At 40.0% G+C, this 20,589-nt stretch overlaps 1 protein-coding gene across 2 annotated transcripts in view; it reads left to right on the top strand.

Annotated features, from left to right (window-relative positions):
* Window positions 1-8,768: 8,768 nt before the first annotated feature.
* EXD2 (exonuclease 3'-5' domain containing 2) overlaps window positions 8,769-20,589 on the top strand; it is a 50,670-nt gene continuing 38,849 nt past the window's right edge. The window contains exon 1 of one of the 2 annotated variants that reach the window (XM_043472382.1): window positions 8,769-8,898. The gene's annotated coding sequence lies outside the window, so the exon portion shown is untranslated. The remainder of the gene's footprint in view (window positions 8,899-20,589) is intronic. The other variant, XM_043472383.1, reaches the window with a different exon arrangement.

Below are 20,589 nucleotides of genomic sequence, written 5' to 3' on the forward strand. Positions count from 1 at the left end.
GCACACACTTCTCATAAGGAACTTAAAATCCCATCTCCGAACATTTTATACATCCTTTCTCTCCCACAGCCTCTCCTCCCAGATGTCTTTCTTCCAGGAAGATTCAGCTTTCAACCCCTGTTGTTAGATGAACTTGTCTCATTGTGGGGGTGTATGTATCTCACCCTTACTCTGAGGGGCCTTCATGAATTTCTTCTAAATGAATATGGGCATTTTTCCCAAGAGATAGTCTCATTACACTTCCTTAGGAGAAAAAAGAGTTCTGATTCTCTAAACCACCAAGAAAGGATGCCTTTTCTCACTTGCTGACAATAAAGTCTTTTTTTGGTGTTTCCAGCTAGCTTGTAAGCTTCTTGAGTGCATTGCTGCATATTTTTATAATCTGTATAATACCTAAAATATTAGAAAAATTTATAGAAGGGATCAGTGGGCAGGAAGGAATGACAGAATTTCAATGGAAGGAAACAGGATATTGAATAAGCCTATTTAGTGGTCCCCTCTAAGTTTTGACCTTTATCTTCAACACACTACACAAATCAAATAAATGGTTTTCACCTTTATTGTGCATCTACTGGGCACTATATTCAGCAGATTTTAGTTGACCTGTGTGATATGCATTCATTATTAGTATCTTTCATTTCCTGTATCACTTAGGGATTGGGTTCTATTGATAGTAACAAAGACGACTGCATGACTTAAAAAAATTAATTTTCTCATGTAAAAGAAGTCCAGAAGTAGTCCAGAACTAACCCTAAATTTAGGGTTAGTACAGAAACTGCTGAAGACATCAGAAGTCCAGGCTTCTTCAACCTCTCCACTCCCCCTTTCTAGGCACCTGGCTTCCATCTTCAAGGTGCCACTGTGGTGGCAGGGGGCTGTGGAGCTCTAGCCATCAGGTTTTAGTCTCAGCAAGAAAGAAGGATAATGATAAAAAGCACCCCTCACCACCAAAAGGACCTTTTTAATAACTTTCAGTTCAGTTCAGTTCAGTCGCTCAGTCGTGTCCGACTCTGCGATCCCATGAGTCGCAGCACGCCAGGCCTCCCTGTCCATCACCAACCCCCAGAGTTTACTCAAACTCATGTCCATCGAGTCAGTGATGCCATCCAGCCATCTCATCCTCTGTTGTCCCCTTCTCCTCCTGCCCCCAATCCCTCCCAGCATCAGCATCTTTGCCAATGAGTCAACTCTTCGCATGAGGTGGTCAAAGTATTGGAGTTTTAGCTTCAGCATCAGTCCTTCCAATGAACACCCAGGACTGATCTCCTTTAGGATGGACTGGTTGGATCTCCTTGCAGTCCAAGGGACTCTCAAGAGTCTTCTCCAACACCACAGTTCAAAAGCATCAATTCTTCGGCGCTCAGCTTTCTTCACAGTCCAACTCTTACATCCATACATGACCACTGGAAAAACCATAGCCTTGACTAGACAGACCTTACCCAAAGTCAAATGCAAAAACTTATTTGTAATTTGTTTATACCTCATTGGTCAGAACTTAGTCACATGGCCACCATGCCTATTCACAATGGAGACAGAAAAATGTATTGTTTAATACATGTAATACACTGACTACTGTTACTAAGTAGAGAGGAGAATGGATATTGGGTAGTCCACTAGCACTTTTGCCACAGTTCCTCTGGAATTTTCTGTACATGACATCCCTGTGTTTGGCATTAAGTTGTCCTTGGAATCAATTAATTACATTTCAGATAAATCAAGCAGTTCACAGCATGATCACTCTCTCTTTTGTAACTAATTGACTTTATTTATAGAGCAGTTTTAGATTCAGAGAAAATTCTAATAGAAAGTATAGAGTTTTCATATGCTTTCCCCCAAACCCCTACAGTTCAGTTTGGTCACTCAGTCGTGTCCAACTCTTTGCAACCCCATGGACCACACCACTCGAGCCTTCCCTGTCCATCACCAACTCCTGGAGCTTGATTGAACTCATGTCCATCGAGTCAGTGATGCCATCCCACAATCTCATCCTCTGTCATCCCCTTCTCCTCCTGCCCTCAATCTTTCGCAGCATCAGGGTCTTTTCAAATGAGTCAGTTCTTCGCATCAGGTGGTCAAAGTACTGGAGTTTCAGCTTTATCATCAGTTCTTCCAATGAATATTCAGGACTGATTTCCTTTAGGATGGACTGATTGGATCTCCTTGCAGTCCAAGGGACTCTCAAGAGTCTTCTCCAGCACCACAGTTCAAAAATATCAGTTCTTTGGCACTCAGCTTTCTTTATAGTCCAACTCTCACATCCATACATGACTACTGGAAAAACAATAGCTTTGAGTAGATGGACCTTTGTCGGTAAAGCAATATCTCTGCTTTTTAATATGCTGTCTAGGTTGGTCATAGCTTTCCTTCCAAGGAATAAGCATCTTTTAATTTCATGGCTGCAGTTACCATCTGCAGTGATTTTGGAGCCCCCCACAAAAAATAGAGTCTCTCACTGTTTCCATTTTTTCCCTATCTATTTGCCATGAAGTGATGGGACTGGATGCCATGATCTTAGTTTTTTGAATGTTGAGTTTTAAGCCCACCCCACACAGCTTCCCTAGTATAATATTAACATTTTCCACTGGTGTGGTATGTTCGTTACAGTTGATGAACCAATATTGACATTATTACTAACTTAAGTCCATAGTTTAGGATTTTCCCCGTGTTGCACAATTCTATGGGTTTTGACACGTGCATAATGTCATACAGTACCATACAGAATACCATGTCATTCAGTACCATACAGAATAGTTTCACGGCCCTAAAAATCCTCAGTGCTCCCTCCACCTATGCACCCTCTCTTCTTCCCCTCCACTAGGTGGCCCTCTGACCACCTCTGATCTTTTTATTGTCACCATACTTCTGCCTTTTCCACAATGTCATGTACAGTAGTTGGAATCACTCAGTACGTACCCTGCTCAGATTGGCTTCTTTCACTTAGCAACGTGTATTTAAGACTCCTTCTTGTGGGTTGATAGTTTTTTTTCTTTTTGTCATTGAATAATATTCCGTTGTATGGAGGTAACACAGTTTGGTTACCCATTTACCTGTTGAAGAACATCTTGGTTGCTTTCAATTTATGACGAAAGCTGTTGTAAACATTTATGTGCAAGTTTTTGTGTGGATTAAGTTTTCAACTCATTTGTGTAAATACCTAGGAGCACGATTGCTGGATTGAGTGGCAAAACTATGTTTAACTTTGTTAAGAAACTGACAAATTATCTTCAGGAGCAACTGTACCATTTTGCATTCCAGCCAGCAATGGATGAGAGTTACTGTTGCTGGGTATCCTCAGCAGCACTTGCTGTCGTAGTGTTTGGATTTTAGCCATTCTAATAGAATTTAGTGATTCAGTGAACTACTGGTATCTCATTATTGTTTTAATTTATGATTCCCAAACAACAGGTAAAGTCGATAATCTTTTCATATGCTTACTTGGATATCATGTAACTTCTTTGAGATGTCTATTCAGATCTTTTGCTCACTTTTTAATTGGGTTATTGAATTTCAAAAGTTCTCTCTATAGTCTGGATAACAGTCCTTTATTAAACATGTATTTTGCAGAGATTTCCTCCAAGTCTGACTTGTCTTTTCATTCTCTTCTCTAAAACATTTTTGAAATAAAGTTGTTCATTACATTTTCTAATTTCTTGTATCTCTGTTGTACTTTTCTCTGTTTCCCCTTCCAGTCCTAACATTATTTATTTGTTGTTATTTCTCTTCTATCTGGATCAGACTCACAGAACTTTTTTCACTAGTGTTTTCAAAGATCTGGGCTTCCCTTGTGGCTCAGCTGGTAAAGAATCCACCTGCAATACAGGAGACCTGGGTGATCCCTGGGTTGGGAAGATCCCCTGAAGAAGGGAAAGTCTGCCCACTCCAGTATTCTGGCCTGGAGAATTCCACGGACTGTATAGTCCATGGGGTCACAAAAAGTTGGACATGACTGAGTGATTTTCACTTTCAAAGATCTAATCTTAGTTTTGTTGGCCATATGAATCACGTCCTTTTCTATTTTATTAATTTGTTCTCTGATTTTTGTTATCCTCTTCCTTCTAGTACTTTGAATTTATTCTCTTGTTTCTTTCTAATGTATTAGCTGGTCACTTATATAATTGATTTTCAGTATTTCTTATTTTCTAGTGTAAAAAGCATATGTTATATGTTTACATGTATCATGTAAAATTTCTAAATATGTATAGCATTTTTTTACTTCTCAAATCTAATATTATACATTTTAATTGGGATTTCTTCTATTAACTTTTAGGAAGATTTTTTAAAAATTCTCCAAATATATGGGGTTTTTAAAAATAATTATTTTATTATTGATTTTTAACTTAAGTGTAATGTAGTCAGGGAATAAGATCTGTATTCTCTGACCACATCACACTTAAGTTAAAAATTAATAATAAAATGATTATTTTTAAAACTCCATATATATGGAGGGGGCTTCCCTGGTGGCTCAGACAGTAAAGAATTTGCCCGCAACACAGGAGACCTAGGTTCAATCCCTAAGTCTGGAAGATCCCTTGGAGAAGGGAATGACTACCCACTCCAGTATTCTTTCCTGGAAAATTCCATGGACGTAGGAGCCTGGCAGGCTATTGTCCATAAGGTTGCAAAGAGTCAGACACGACTGAAGTGGCCTAACACTAGCACATATTTGGAGAATTTTCTAAAAATCTTACTAAAAGATTATTTACAGCATTTTTCCCTGTGGACAGAGACTGAGAGCTGTATTCTCTGACCACATTACAGTTAAGTTAAAAACAATACAAAAATGATTATTTTAAAAACTCCATATATTTGGAGAATTTTTAAAATATTTTACTAAAAGATTCTTTACAGCATTTTTTTCAATATGTAGAAAGTTGTTCAATGACCTAAATCAAAATTAACTTTCTTAAATCTTCTTTGTTTTTAAAGTATGTGCTCTCTCAAAATGCTGGGTGCAAGAGTTCTATACATATTCCTTTCCCTGGTGGCTCAGACAATAAAGAATCTGCCTACAATTACTGATGTGTCTTAGATGTTTTTTCATATTTAAGTGTGCAGTAGGCTGAATGCTTTATGTCCTTTGAAAATTCATCTGTTGAAAACTAACGCCCCAGAGGAGTCGGGTGAAGAGGGAGGTGGGAGGGGGGATCGGGATGGGGAATAAGTGTAAATCTATGGCTGATTCATATCAATGTATGACAAAACCCACTGAAATGTTGTGAAGTAATTAGCCTCCAACTAATAAAAAAATTAAAAAAAATAAAAAAAAAAGAAAACTAACGCCCAACGTAACGGTATCAGGAAGGGGAGACCTTTGGGAAATTATTAGGACATGAGGGTGGAGTCATCATGAGTAGGATTAATGCCTTATAAGGGAGACCCAAGAGAGCTCCTTATCTCTTAGGCCAAGTGAGGACACAGTCTGGTCCTGGTCTATAAACCAGGGAGCAGGCATCCACCAGACAATAAATCTGTTGGCACCTCGATCATGGACTTTTTAGCCTCTGGAACTGAGAAGTAAATTTCTGTTGTTTGTAAGCTGCCCATCCAATAGAGGCTTCCCTGGTGGCTCAGACAGTAAAGAATCGCCTGCAATGAAGGAGACTTGGGTTCCATCCCTGGGTCAGGAAGATCCCCTGGAGGAGGAAATGGCAACCCACTCCAGTATTCTTGCCCGGAGAATCCCTTGGACAAAGAGGAGTCTGGGGTCAATAGGGTGGCAAAGAGTCAGGCACAACTTGAAGCAACTTAGCACAGTCAATAGTAACTTTTAATTACAGTCCAAAGGGACTAAAACAAAGAGTGAGATACTAACAAGTTGATTGGAAATTTTTTATGCACAGATGGAGCTTGTTGACTGTACCTTAAATGTAGGGTGATTGCTTATGGATATAGACAGTTTATTATGGGATCCCTCAAATGATGTATCCTTCCATTCTAATTTCTATCTTTTAAAATTATACCAATATTTGTCTCCTCTCCTGTTCTTTTTCTTCTTTGGTCTTATAAACTTTTCACTCCTTTACCTTCATTCTAAATAAAAGCCCCCCCCCCCACACACAAAAACCCCCACTTTTTATTGAAGTACAAATGCCTTCAGAAAAGTGTCCACAGACATGCAACCTGAACACACATGTAAATCAGCACTCAGATTAAGAAACAGAACATTATTAGCCAGAAGCTCCCATGTTCTCTTCCAGAGTCATTACTCCACTAAGAGTAATTGCTACATTTGTTACCAAACGAAACTTCTGTCCACTCACCTGTGCAGAGTAAAGTCAATCTACTGACACAGGGTTGTAGTGGAGGAAAGTGCAGGGTGCCAAGCGAGGAATCAGGTAGCTAGGACTCAAAAGACTTGAACTCCCTGATGGCTTTCAGAAGAGTTTCTAAAGACAGGGTGAGGGAGAGAGGTTGGGGGGGTGCGTGATCATCTCGTGGACATTCTTCTGATTTGTTGGTGATGAGGTAATCAGGAGTCCACATTATCAACCTTCTGTTCCAACTGTTCTGGGATCTGATGCTTATAGCAGCATACAGTTAACTTCTTCACCTGCTAGGGGTTTTGGTATCTGCAAAATAGCCCAAAGGACATAGCTTAGAATATTATCTATAACCTTTGTTGTCCAGTTTCTATGTCATATCCGACTCTTTTGAGACCCCATGGACCGCAGCACACCAGGCTTCTGAGACCTTCACTATCTCTTGGAGTTTGCCCAGACTCATGTCCATCGAGTCGGTGATGCCATCCAACCATCTCATCCTCTGTCGCCCCCTTCTCCTCCTCCCTTGAGGAGTAACTAAAGGTCCTTGACTTTGTTTAATGGCTAAACTCTTATTATTTTGTCTTGCTTGAGTGTTTCCCCTTCTTTCTGTATTTTTTCACTTCTCTGATTAATTTTATTCTTTAGAATTCAGGTAAAGTGTAGAAGGCTAAAGTTTTTCTACAGACAAGAGGCAGGCGGAGAACATGGGGAGCAAGGGGTTCTGTCCTTGGAAGGCCCAATAAAGTCCTGCTTGGTTACACATTGACTTCTAACAGCATGGATATTTGCGTAGTTTCCAATTTAGTGCTATTACCAAGTATAAGCATAAGCTTTTTTTGTGCGTGTCCTTTAAGTGAACATATGTACACATCTTTGGCTATGCATAGCTTCAGCTTTTGCTGATCCTGCCAAACAGTTTAACAAAGTGATTGGGCCAATTTATGTTCCCTTCAGTAGCCTGCGAGTTCTAGTTGCTCCACAGTCTTGCCAGTACTTTGTATTTTCTCTCTTTTTCATTTTAGCCTTTCTGGTGGGTATGTAAGGGCTTCCCAGGTGGTGCTAGTGGTAAAGAACCCACCTGTCAAAGCAGGAGACTTAATAAACGTGGGTTGGATTCCTGGTGGGGAAGATCCTCTGAAGGAGGGTATGGCAACCCACTCCAGTTTTCTTGCCTGGAGAATCCCATGGTCAGAGAAGCCTGGTGGGCTACAGTTCATGGGGGTCACAAACAGACACAACTGAATGGCTGAGCATGCATGCATGTACGTGGGTGTGTAAAGGTGTCTCATTGAGGATTTTTATAAAATATGTTATTGGTGGATCTTCATTGCCACATGCCAGATCTTTCATTGAGGCATATGGGCTCTAATTGTGGTGCGAGGGCTTGCTCCATGGCATGCGGGATCTTAGTCCCCAAAACTGGATGGACCACAACCCCTGAATTGCAATACAGATTCCTAATCACTTGAACCACCCAAGAAGTCCTTCTCTGAGGCCTTAATTTGCAGTCAAATGCTCTACCCCTGAGCTATACCCCCGAGGCCTTAATTTGCATTTCCCCTTTACTTTTTTGCTTCTTAGGTGTTTTAGGATGGAGCAGATGAAAACACAAGGGGTTAATGCTGTGTATCTGCCAGAAAATTTCCCTTAATGGGTAATTACCTAATGGAACTTAGAACCTTTTCTCCTGTACTGGAAACCACACGATGTAGTGATGAGGTCAACAAGCTTTGCAATCAGATATACTATTTTGATTCCCAGCTCCAATTCTTACTTGCTGAATTACCCTGAGAAATTTATTTAACCTTTCTCTACATTATGTAAAATGGCACTAATAATAGTACTGTCTCATGAGATTATGAGGATTAAATGAGATAAAATATGTAAAACGTTTTGCAAAGTTCCTAGCATACTATTAGCACAGAGTCCCCAAATGGCAGCTATTATTATCCCTTATATTGTTTATGCACATCTCATTTCTCCTATTTTACACATTCTAGGACAAAGCAACAGCACAGAGTATACATAGGGTGCCTCACAAATGACAGCTGTTGATAAAAAACTGGGTGAAAGTTTTTAAATATAAATGGAAGGTATTGTGGTTCTTGTTATAAACGATGGCATACGTATTATAATGGATATAGTATAAAAGGCACTTCTAATGAGGAATGTATTATTTAAACAAGTGTCTCTTCTGTTTATCTTCCTCATTTAACAGCTAAGAATCAGTGCGGTGCAGAAACACCCCCGAGCTAATTAGTAAGGACAGTTAGTTAGAAATCCCACATTGCATTTGTGACCGTTCCAGAGGCTTCTTTCCTTAAAACCAAGACAAACAAAAATATCACCGAGGGGAAAAAAAAAAGGCAGCACTTATCCGAAAAGGTGTTAAGCCTTTCCGATTTTAGCAGAGCCTTTGTTCAGCACTGGAGAAACCGGTTAAGGCACCAGCAGCCCAAGCTGCTTCCGTACAAGATGGCGTCGCCCACTTGTACACCCCGGCTCGGGTTACGTCACGAAACCGGAAGTGGTTTCCGTCCTAGAGGATTCGGGTGGGTGCGCGCAGGTGGTCACAGAGGTTCCAGATCTTCAGCGTGGAGTGCCGCAGGTGTTCGGGTCGGGTCCAGGGCCGCAGGTAAGTGAGCCGGCGCACCTCGCCTCGGCGGCCCGCGAGGCTTTTCTCCGGGTTTGTGCGAATGGTAGAGGCGGTTTTCCGTGCGGATTGAGGAGAGGGCTCAAGATGCTGGCGATGTCACCGTGCGCGGGGGCGAATGATTGCGGGGACCTCGTTGTCCCCGAGCGACTTGGCCCTGCCCCTCTCCCCGCCTTCCTCGCCCGTGGCGGGGGGAGTTGAGCACCCAGGTGCGCCGCGAGGGATGTCACCTCGATCGCTGGCTCCCGGTGGCCTTCCGGGGCCGCCGCCTCGGACCCGCGTCTGCTCTCTTTAAGGAGTACCTACCAAACCTTCCTGGCTTCTTGACCCAGTTAGCTACAAAGGAAGCACCGCTCGCAACATCTGACAGCTCCTTAGGCGCTGCGTGTTGCACGCGTCCACAGATAAGAGTTTCGTCCCCTCGATTCGTGGGGACCTACGCCCGCCCCCATTGTTACCACCTCTTTCTTCCCAGACCACACCCGCTGCTGTGGACATTGATGGGAGGCACCTTTTTTTCTTTCGCAAACCTGGAGTGTGGATCAGGGCTAGAACCGTGATGATGATTTATTATAGAATTGATACCTGCTTGTTAAAATATAAACGAAACCTAAACTTTTGTAAGCCTTTGATGTATTAATGGACACAAACTCCCTTAGACACTCATTTCTTGAAAACGCTAAAATATTTACACCGTAGAACTGAACTGAAAGGTTTTGTAATTCCAAAGTTGCGAAGTTTGAGAGAAAAAGAGTGATTTAAGAGAAGGGAAGGAATTACAAATTTTGGTCAAGTTGAGTTTGCTTTTTAAGAATGTATTTATTCTTTTATATTTATTTTAGCTGTAGTCCATGCATACAGTCGTGTCAAAAATTTACACAAAATAGATCCTCTTTGACCTCTTTCCATCTCCATCTTTTCTTTTTTAATTTTTTGCCCCAAGGTAAAAACTGTTATCAGTTTGGCATGTTTTTTCTATTTCTTTTTGTTTACATTTATTGATATGTGTTTGTACAGATACGTGTGTAAAATTTTGTGTTAAACTTTTACCAATGTGGCATATTGTACCTCATCAACAACTAAACTTCTTATGCTTAAAAATGGGTCTTGGAACTTTTTCTTTGTTAATATGTAGACATCTGCCATATTTGTTCTACTTGCTCTGTAAATTCCAGAACATGTTACGATCCCATAATATGTGAAATTCCATAGGTTGCTTAGTTTTTCCGTCTTAGGCACAGTGCGGCAGAGAACATCCTCCCACAGCGTCTGTGAGCTTGAGTGAGCGTTTCTCAAAGATAGAAACCTGCAGGTGGAATTGCTGGGTGGGAGGGTGTGGATATTTAATGCCAACTGCCCACCAGCAGTGTATAATAATATCTGTTTTTCCAGCTCTTTTAAACATTTGATGGTGTCAGCCTTTTTTGCTTTTGCCAATCTGATGGGTGGGAAATGACTCTAATTTGGTGTTTTAATTTGTATTTCCCAGGTTATTGGTGAGACTGAGCATCTTTTCATGATTGTTGGCTATTTGTATTCCTTCCTCTTTTGAGAAATGCCTCACTTCTTTGGGGTTGTCTGGTTTATATGGTAATGTTTTATATATTAATCTTTTGTCATTCATATATGTTTGAAATATTTATTCCCAACATTTTGAAGTTGTTTCTTATCTCTTAACCATGTGGCATCTTTGTAAAATCAAAGTTGTAAATTTTACATTTAAATATATCAGTCTTTTACTTTGTGTATTTAGTGGGCTTTCATTCTTAATCCCAGTGGTTCTCAAATGGGAGCTGTTTTGCTTTCTGGTAGCCACTTGGCAATGTCACGAGATGTATTTTGGTTGTCGTCCAGTGGCTAGAAGCCAGGGATGCTGCCAAACACCCTACAGTGCCCAGGAAAGCCCTTAAGCAAAGAATTTTTCTGGCCTAAAATGTCAGTAGTGCTGAGGTTGAAAAACCTTGTTCTACCTTGAGGCCGCGTTTTCTCTCACCACCATGTTTTCTCCTGTAAGTTGTTATATGTTAGAGTTTTTCTCTAATTCCTTTGTGTGTGTGTCAGAGAGAAAGAGAGAGGGAATGGTGTGTGCCTTTTTCTTGTTTTCCAAGCAATGTTGCTCTGAATATCAGTCCATTCTTGACCCATTAATCTAAAATACCACATTTATCATGTACTAATGTCTCACCCAGTGTCTTTTCTGTATGTTCTTCTTTCCTATGTCCTAATTTTCTATTTTGTTGGGCCAATACCATAGCATTCTACATTAAATATATATTATACTTTGGTATCTAGTAGGGTAAGTAGTCCCTCATGATTATTTTTATTGTTATCTTATTGAAAGTCATCCTTTATCAGCTCACGTACTCATTATTTAATCAGTGTTTTGGGGGTAGTCTTACAGTTTCTTTCCCAGATTAATTTTAGAATCAGCTGGTCAAGTAGTTTTTTTCTTTTTTTAAGTGAGTTTATTGTGGTGTCCTAAATGGGAAGAGGTGGCTCAGTGGTAAAGAATCTGCCTGCCAATGCAGGAGACATGGGTTTGATTCTTGGACTGGGAAGATCCCCTGGAGAAGGAAATGGCTACCCACTCCAGTGTATTCTTGCCTGTGACGTCGCATGGACAGAGGAGCCTGGTGGGCTACAGTTCATGGGGTCTTAAAAAAGTCAGACACGACTTGGTGATTGCAACAAAATAGAAAGGAAATCTAAGAAAGACTAGGCATATGTATACATATGACTGATACACTTTGCTCTGCAACAGGAAACTAACACATTGTAAAGTACCTGTACTCCAATAAAAATTAATACAAAAATAATTGCATTTAAAAAATAAGATGGCTTTATTGAAATGTAATTCACATAATTTGTTTTTTTTAAAGTACACAGTTCAGTGATTTTTTAGTATATTTCCAGTTAAGCAGTCGTTGCTATAACCTAATTCTATTTTATTTTTAAAAGTTTATTTATTTGGCTGTGCCAGACTTAATCGCAGCATGTGGGATCTGGTTCCCCGACCAGGGATCAAACCCTGGCCCCCTGCATTGAGAGTGCAGAGTGTTAGCTACTGGACCACCAGGGAAGTATCTACAGCCTAATTTTTGGACATCGTTATCATCCCCCAAAGACAGTTGCTTTCAGTCATGTCCGACTCTTTGAATGGACTCTAGCCTGCCAGGCTCCTCTGTCCATGGGATTATCCTGGCAAGAATATTGGAGTGATAGATCACCAGCCCAGGTTGGATGCATGAGACAAGTGCTCAGGGCTGGTGCACTGGGAAGACCCAGAGGGATCGGGTAGAGAGGGAGGTGGGAGGGGGGATCGGGATGGGGAATACATGTAAATTCATGGCTGATTCATGTCAATGTATGACAAAAACCACTACAATATTGTAAAGTAATTAGCCTCCAACTAATAAAAATAAATGAAAAAAATTAAAAAAATAAAAAAATAAAAGTAACCACACTGGATCAATAAAAAAAAAAAAAGAATATTGGAGTGGGTTGCTATTCCCTTCTCCAGGGATCTTTCCCACCCAGGGATCGAACCCGTGTCTTCTGCAGCTCCTGCATCGCAGGTGGATTCTTTACCACTGACTCACCTGGGAAGCCCAAAGGAGCCCATACCTATTATCAATACCCATTCCCCAATATCCTAGCTCTGTGCATGCTAAGTCACTTCCGTCATGTCTGACTCTTTGAATGGACTCTAGCCTGCCGGGTTCCTCTGTCCATGGGATTCTCCAGACAAGAATACTGGAGTGGGTTGACATTTCCTCCTCCAGGGGATCTTCCTGACCCAGGGATCGAACCCAGGTCTTCTGCATTGCTGGCAGATTGTTTACTGTCTGAGCCATCAGGGAAGTTGCTAGCCCTAGCCCTAGACAGTCACTAATCTTTCTGCCTTTATAGATCTAAGTATTTTGTGTAAATGGAATTGTACAGTTTTTGCACGATTTTGTGATGGGCTTCTTTCACTTGGTATACTGTTTTCAAGGTTCATACATGTTGCATCGTGTATCAGTACCCATTCCTTTTTATCTCTGAATAAAATTCCATTCTGTGGTGTATTTGTTTCCTAGGGCTACAGTATCGAAGTAACGAAAACTGGATGGCTTAAAATAACAGATGTATTCTCTCACAGCCTTGGAGGCTATAAAGTCCAAAATCAAGTTGTCAGCAGGAATGCATTCTCTCAGGTCTCTACGGGGGAATCCTTTCCTGCCTCTTTCTAGCTTCTGACGTTGCCAGCAGTCCTTGGCATTGTTTGGCATTCCTTGGCTTGCAGCTGCATAACTCCCAACTTCTGCCTCTGCCTTCGCCTGGCCTTCATCCCAGCGTGTCTATCTTCATGTTGTAATTCTCTTTGTGAAAATCTGTATCAGTCTTTTCTCCCCTTCATATAAGGACACCAGTTATTGAATTAAAGGCACTCCACTCTAGCAGGACCCTGTTTTAATTTAATTAAGTATGCAGAGGCCATTTCCAAATAAAGTCACGTTCATAGATAGTGGGAGTTAGGATATTAACATATCTTTTGGGGGAATCACATAACATTATGGATCTACCCCATTTTATTTATCTGTTCATCAGCTGATGGACATTTGAGTTGTTTCCACTTTTGGCTATTATGAATAGTGCTGCTATGAACTGTTGTGTGGACGTGTGTTTTCATTCCTCTTGGATATATACCTAGAAGTGGAATTGCTGGGTCATATAGCAACTCTATGTTTAATCATTTGAGCAACTGCCAGATTATTTTACAAACAGCTGTACCATTTTATGTCAACATCAACAGTATATGAGGATTCTAATTTCTCCGCATTATTGCCAGCACTTATTAGCTGTCCTTTAATTAAAGCCATCCTAGGTGGGTGTGAAGTAGTATCTCATTGTGGTTTTGATTTGCATTTCCCTAATAGCTAATGATGTTGAGCATCTTTTCACGTGTTTATTGGCCATTTGTATATGTTCTTTGAAGAAATGTCTATTCATATCTTTGCCTGTTTTAAATTGGTTGTTCTTTTTTTTATTGAATTGTAATAGTTTTTTATATCTTCTAGATACACACCCTCATGAGATAGATGATGCAAATATATTTTCTCCCATCCTGTGGCTTTTTTTCACTTTCTTGATAGTCAATTCATTAAAAAAATTTTTTTAAATTAAGTTTGCATTTAATTTACATTATTCTGAGTATTTCTTTTTTCAACATTAATTATTTTTTTTATTTTGGCTGCGTTGGGTCTTCATTACAGCATGCAGGCTTCTCTAGTTGTGGCGTGTGGGCTCTAGAGCACATTTGGAATATTTCTGTAAAACATCTTCTCTTCTTTATTAATGGAGAAATACAGTAATTATAGTACCTTCTGTAGAGGATTGTTAAAAGGATTAGATGAGTAATGTATTCATAAATATACAGGCATATGTGTGTAAAGAGCCTGGCACTTAATAATGTGCTCTCTAAGTGACACCTGTTCTATCCCTGCTTTTCCAGTCTTATTCTATAACTTCAGTAAGGTTTTCTTTGTTTCTTCGTATTCAGTTCAGATCAGTTCAGTTGATCTTACATATTTCTTGTTGAGTTTATACTTATGTTTGTGTGTGTGTGTTTGTTTAAAAACATGTGGCTTGTAGTTTTAAAACAGTGTATATTTCTATTATGAATGAGATTTTCTTCATATTTTTATAATGGGTTTGGGAAGCTATTAGTTTTCTATTCATCACACTTTCAAAATTCTAAGTTTAAGAGTTGTGACTTGTTTACTAATCCGGGTTATTCTGACGCCAGTGTTCTGTTAGGAACTGGTGTTCTTTTCCATTCTGCCTTGTTCTGCCCTGATTTGAATCTTCTCATCTTGGCTCTGCTATTGTGAGTCTTAATCTAATGGGTCTGCCTGCCTCTAGCCTTGCCCTCATCCAATCTAGCACACACACAGTGACCATAGTGTTCTTTGAAATATGAGCCTGAGCTTGTCACTTCGCTCCTAAGTCTGTTATTCGCTTCCCATTACCTGTAAGGTTTTATCTTATCAGGTAATATAGGGCTTCTCATGACTTGACCTGTATCTCCTCCTTCTAGCATCATTCCTCTCTGTGTCCTTACTTATACGTTATGCTCTAGCACAGTGCTGACCAGCTGAAATATCATGTGAGCCCCATACATAATTTAAGCTTTCTACTAGCCACAGTAAGAGTATAAAAATAAACAGGTGAACTTAATTTTAACAGGTTTTGTTTAACCCAGTAGATCCAAAATATCATTTCAACGTGAGATATAAAATCTCAGTATGGAATTACTTGAGGTAGGAATTATAATAGAGTTTACCGAGGGTTGGGGAGGGAAGAATGGGAAGTTACTGTTTAACAGTACAGAGTTTGTTTGGGATGATGAAGTAGTTCTAGAAATGAATAGGGATGGGACTTCCCTGGTGGCTCAGTGGTTGGGAATCTGACTGCCAATGCAGGGGACACAGGTTTTATCCCTGGTGGGGGAACTAAGATCCCACAAGCTGCTGGGCCACTAAGCCTGTGCGCCACAGCTAAGACCCGACACAGCCAAATAAATAAATATTAAAAAAAAAATAAAGAAATGGATAGTGGTGGTGATTGCATAACCTTGTGGATGCAGTTATGCCACTGAATGATACTCTTAAAAATGTTAAAATGTAAATTTTGTGTTATGTATGTTTTACTACAATGACATAAAAGGTCACCTTAAAAATCAATATGGAAGGGCTTCCCTGGTGGCTCAGTGGTGAAGAATCAATCCACTTGCCAGTGCAGGAGACACGAGTTCGATCCCTGGCCCGGGAAGATCCCACGTGCTGCAGAGCAGCTAGGCGCGTGGGCCACAACTTTGGATCCTGCGCTCTGGAACCCAGGAGCTGCAACTACTGAAGCCCAAGTGCCCTAGAACCTGTACTCCACAACACGAGAAGCCACCAGCATGTGAAACCCTCGCACTGCATTGAAGAGTAGCCCCTGCTCGACACAGCTAGAGAAAAGCCCGTGCAGCAGCTTAGACCCAGCACAGCCAAAAATAAATATTTTAAAAAATCAATATGGAAATTATCAATAAGATAGTTTTTATTTATTTATTTTTTGTCAGTCTTTAGAACTCAGAATTTTGCACTTATGGTACGTGTTAAATTGGCTTGAGCTTTTCCACTTGTACCACGATGCTTCGTGCCTTTCATATCTTTGCACGTGCAGTTGTTCCCTCTGCCTGGAGTGACCTTCTTTTGCCTGGTGCACCTAGAGAATGCTTGCTCATTAAAAAAATTTTTTTTTAATTTTTAAAATGTATTGATTTATTATTATTATTTTTGGCTGTGCTGGGTCTTCGTCGCAGCATGCAGACTTCTCTAGTCGGGCATGAGGGCTTAGTTGCCCTGAGGCATGTGGGGTCTGAGTTCCTTGACCAGGGATTGGAAGGTGTATTCTTAACCACTGGACCCCCAGGGAAGTCCCTGGTTTGCTCATTTTTTAACACCAGTACCAGTCTCAGAGCTCACCCCTCTCAGCGAGTGTTTCTCTTAATAATTCCCACGCCTCCTCTTGGCCATCCTGTACTTGCGTGTGCTTCTGTGGTTTGCGTTACTTCACTATATTGCAGATTGTTCAGTACACCCATTTCTCCTTTTCTGAATCCTGGATTTTTGAAAGCAGATTGGCCTTTTAACTCTTTTTACCCAGAGCCTGGCACAGTGTTTGGTTTATTGAAAGAGTTGTGTACATGTTTACTGAATGAATCCCTTGACTGGGGGGAAAAATACCCCACAAAATTTCTCCATATAAAAGTGAATTAATTTAAAAAATGAATTAATAACTGTTTTGAATATTGCCAAGAGTTCCTTCATTGCTCCTTCAATTTCCCTATTAGGATTTTCTTTTTCACAGGCTACGTCATGGTAAATAAGTGGGAACCTGGCTGCTTGGGAATTCCAGGTCTGAGGGAGCCCTTCTCAATGGAAGCAAATCAATAATGCTCTGTTTGTTTGTTTGTTTTTTTAAGTATTCCGCTTTAACATAACCTGATTTTTAGTGTTATTAACCATGAAGGTAGTGTGAAATACAAAAATAAATTTGAAAGATGAATGAATAAAAACACATGTTAGAAGATGTTATTTTCCCGGAAAACAGAAATTCATTTTTCTGTACAAAAACTTGTAAGTTGGGAGGGAAGGCACAATCAAGATGTAAATTGAGGGGCTTCCCTGTTGGATAAGTGGTTAAGAATCCACCTACCAATGCAGGGGACACGGGTTTGATCCCTGCTTCAGGAAGATCCCAGTTGCCCTGAGGCAGCTAAGTCAGCGGACCACAACTACTGAAGCCTGCTTGCCCTAGAGCCTGTGCTCCACAACAAGAGAGTCCATCAAAATGAGAAGCCTGTGCACCGCAACTAGAGAGCAGCTCCCACTCTCCCCCTACTCTCAACAACTAGAGAAAGCCCTTGTGCAATAAATAAATGAACAAATATTTTTTAAAAAAATCCAAATTAATCGCAAAGGATAAAATGTTTGGTTGAAACATACAAGAAGAAATTTAGACGAAATAAATGTAAAATTTTGGGTTTAGGTGCAAAATATACAAGTATATAAAATGAAGAATTCAATATGATTTCAGTGAATTTTATTTACCACAAACTCTGTATGAATCATCAGTGTGATTCTACTGTTCAAACACCTATCATTTCATCCAGCATAAATAAAATATAGGGTCCAGAGCCTGGGAAGTAATAGTACCAATGTAGTCTACACCAGTTAGACCATGTCTCAAGTATTGAATACAGGCGTGGGCGCTACATTTTAAGAGATACATTGGCAAGTTTGGAGCTGTTCAGAAGGATCTAGCCATAATGGCGAGTGGTCTGTAAACTAGGTCACAGGAAGACTGATTGGATTAAGTAGAATGTACCAAGGGAAGTCGTAAGAGCTGTCTTCACATATTTCACAAGCTCTTAGGAAAGAGTAAACACTTCTGTCATTTCAGAGGCCAGACTGAACATCAAAGAGAAAAAATTCTATGTAGGGAACTTTTACAGAATGCAAGAACGTTTCAACAAAAACTCTGTGTCTGGAAGTATTCAGGTAGAGATCAGGTCATGATCTGTCAGGATTATGAAAGAAAGAAACCTTGAACTGTGTGAGAGCTGAATTTGGCTTTTAAATTTTAACTCTATAGTTCTTTGTTTCCCTTTAATAAGACTACTGTGGTTTATAGAACCCAGTAGTAGTCATATTTAACATTTATTGAACTCTAAAGTGCTAGCCAATATGCTAAGTCAAGCTATTTCATCATCTTACTTAAGCCTTACAATAATCCTACATGGTAGGTACTATCCTTCTCATTTTACTGATTAGGAAACTGAGACTTAGAGAAATTCAGTAAGTTGCCCAAGTTTATGTAGCCACCAGGGCTTTACATGGTGGCTCAGTGGTCAAGAATCCGCCTGCTAATGCAGGAGGCGAGGGTTTAATCCCTGGGTCGGAAAGATCCCTTGGAGAAGGAAACAGCAACCTACTCCAGTATTCTTGCCTGAAAAATCCCTTGTACAGAGGAGTCTGGCAGTCCATGGGATCACAAAAGAGTCAGACACAACTGAGTAACTGAAGCAACAGCAATATAGCTAGCAAGTGGCAGAGGCCCAGGGTGTTTGACTCTGGGGCTTATGTTTTCATCCTCTATCTTACGCTACTCTCTGAACATTTTAACTTACTATTTAATGCATTAAAATGAGATTTCTTTCAGGAATATAATCATGAGTCTTAAGTGTTAAGTGGGAAACTTACTTTGGCTGTCTCAAAAAGTGAAAATGAAGTGTTAGTCACTCAGTCATGTCCAACTCTTTGCAATGCTGTGGACTGTAGCCTGACAGTCTCCTCTGTCCATGGAATTCTCCAGGCCAGAATACTGGTGTGGGTTGCCATGCCCTTCTCCAGAGGATCTTCCCAACTCAGAGATTGAACCCAGGTCTCCTACTTTGCGGGCAGATTTTTTTTTTTTGCAGTCTGAGCCACCAGGGAAGCCCATCTCTAAAAAGCACCACTTAAAAAAACGTGTTTCTAATTGGAGTCAGAAAAGAGTTGGACGTGATTTAGGGACTAAAGCAACAACAACAACAAAATTATGAATATATACATACTTGTACAGAATTTGATCAGAACTATTTATAACCCTAGTGCCTTAAGTAACCACCATTATCAGTTTTATAACAGTTATTTTATGCAATTATTTTATATAATTTTTAATACAGTTTAAAAAAAAAATAATGGCAGATCCTTTGTCACTGAAGATGGTGAAGCATCGAAAGCTTTGGATCCCAGAGCCAGTCCTTAGCGAGGTGTCTTAGTGTGTATGTATAGAATACCACAGACTGGGTGGCTTAGAGACACCAGTTCTAACAGTTCTGGAGTCTGGAAGTCCAAGATCAGATTGCCAGCGTGGTTGAGTCTTGATGGACATTTTCTTCTGGGCTGCAGGCTGCTAACAACTTCTTATTGTATCCTTAGTGGCAGACATCAGAGAGAAACAAGGTCTCTTGTGACTTTTTCGGGGCACTAATCCCATTCACTAGGGCTCCACCCTCATGACCTCATCTGATCCTAATTCCCTTCCAAAGGCCCCACTTCCTAACACCATAAGTTAGAATTTGAGATTTCTTCATGAATTTCAGAGGGAAACAGACATTCCATTTATAACCCAAGATTTTATTTTTCTCACTCCTGGCCCAGTGTTGAACCATACTGCTTGTTCATAGTATCATAGCTCAATAAGGGAAAACATTTTTTTTTAGTTTCGTGTGAATAAACAGTTTTGTAGTCTGATAATTGAATTAGAAATATCTATCATAAAATGTTAGCATATAATGCCTTGAATTATTTTATCCGTTCAGTAAATATTTATTGTTATCAGCTCTGTGCTAGTTGCTGGAGATAGTTATATATAAAGGAAGAAGCCAGTTAAGGTGAAGAAGCATTTGAGGTCCCTATTTTCATGGGGTTTACAATCTGGTGGGAAAGATAAACAGTGAATGAATGAGCAGTCATTATTAATTCATAAGTCAAGCCAACAGGAGAAAAATCAGAAATATCCCTAGATTTAAAAAATTGCATACACTTGTGTAACCCACAGCTCCATCAACATATGGAACTTGACCACAATTCCAGAAATTTCCTTCGTATCTGAAAGGCTTTTCCCTGGAATTTGGCATAACTGGCTCCTTTTTATCATTCAGTGCACAGCGTCAGTGTCTCTTCCCTGCACCCACCTCTCTAGAGGCAACTATTGTTCAGATTTTTTTTCTACCATAGATTAGTTTTAGCTGTTCTAAATATATATATAAATAGATGTTCTTTATATATAAATGGAGCTGTACAGTATCTCTTTTATATCTGTCTTCTTTCACTCAGCCTAAGGTTATTTTTGAGATTCATCCAGGTTGCATGTATTAGTAATAAGTTCCTTTTTATTCTTGATTAACATTGCATTGGATGGATGTACCACTTGGGCTGTTTCCAGTTTGAGACTATTCTGAATAAAGCTGTTATGAATATACTTATACAAGTCTTTTTGTGGATATATTTAATTTATCCAACTTGGACTCGGGGAACTGTACCAAATCTGACCTCCTTCATCTTCCAAATCTTCCTTTTGTGAATATTGAGCTTC

The sequence above is a fragment of the Cervus canadensis genome, chromosome 6 (assembly GCF_019320065.1).
Source record: "Cervus canadensis isolate Bull #8, Minnesota chromosome 6, ASM1932006v1, whole genome shotgun sequence".
Classification (NCBI taxonomy): Eukaryota; Metazoa; Chordata; class Mammalia; order Artiodactyla; family Cervidae; genus Cervus; species Cervus canadensis.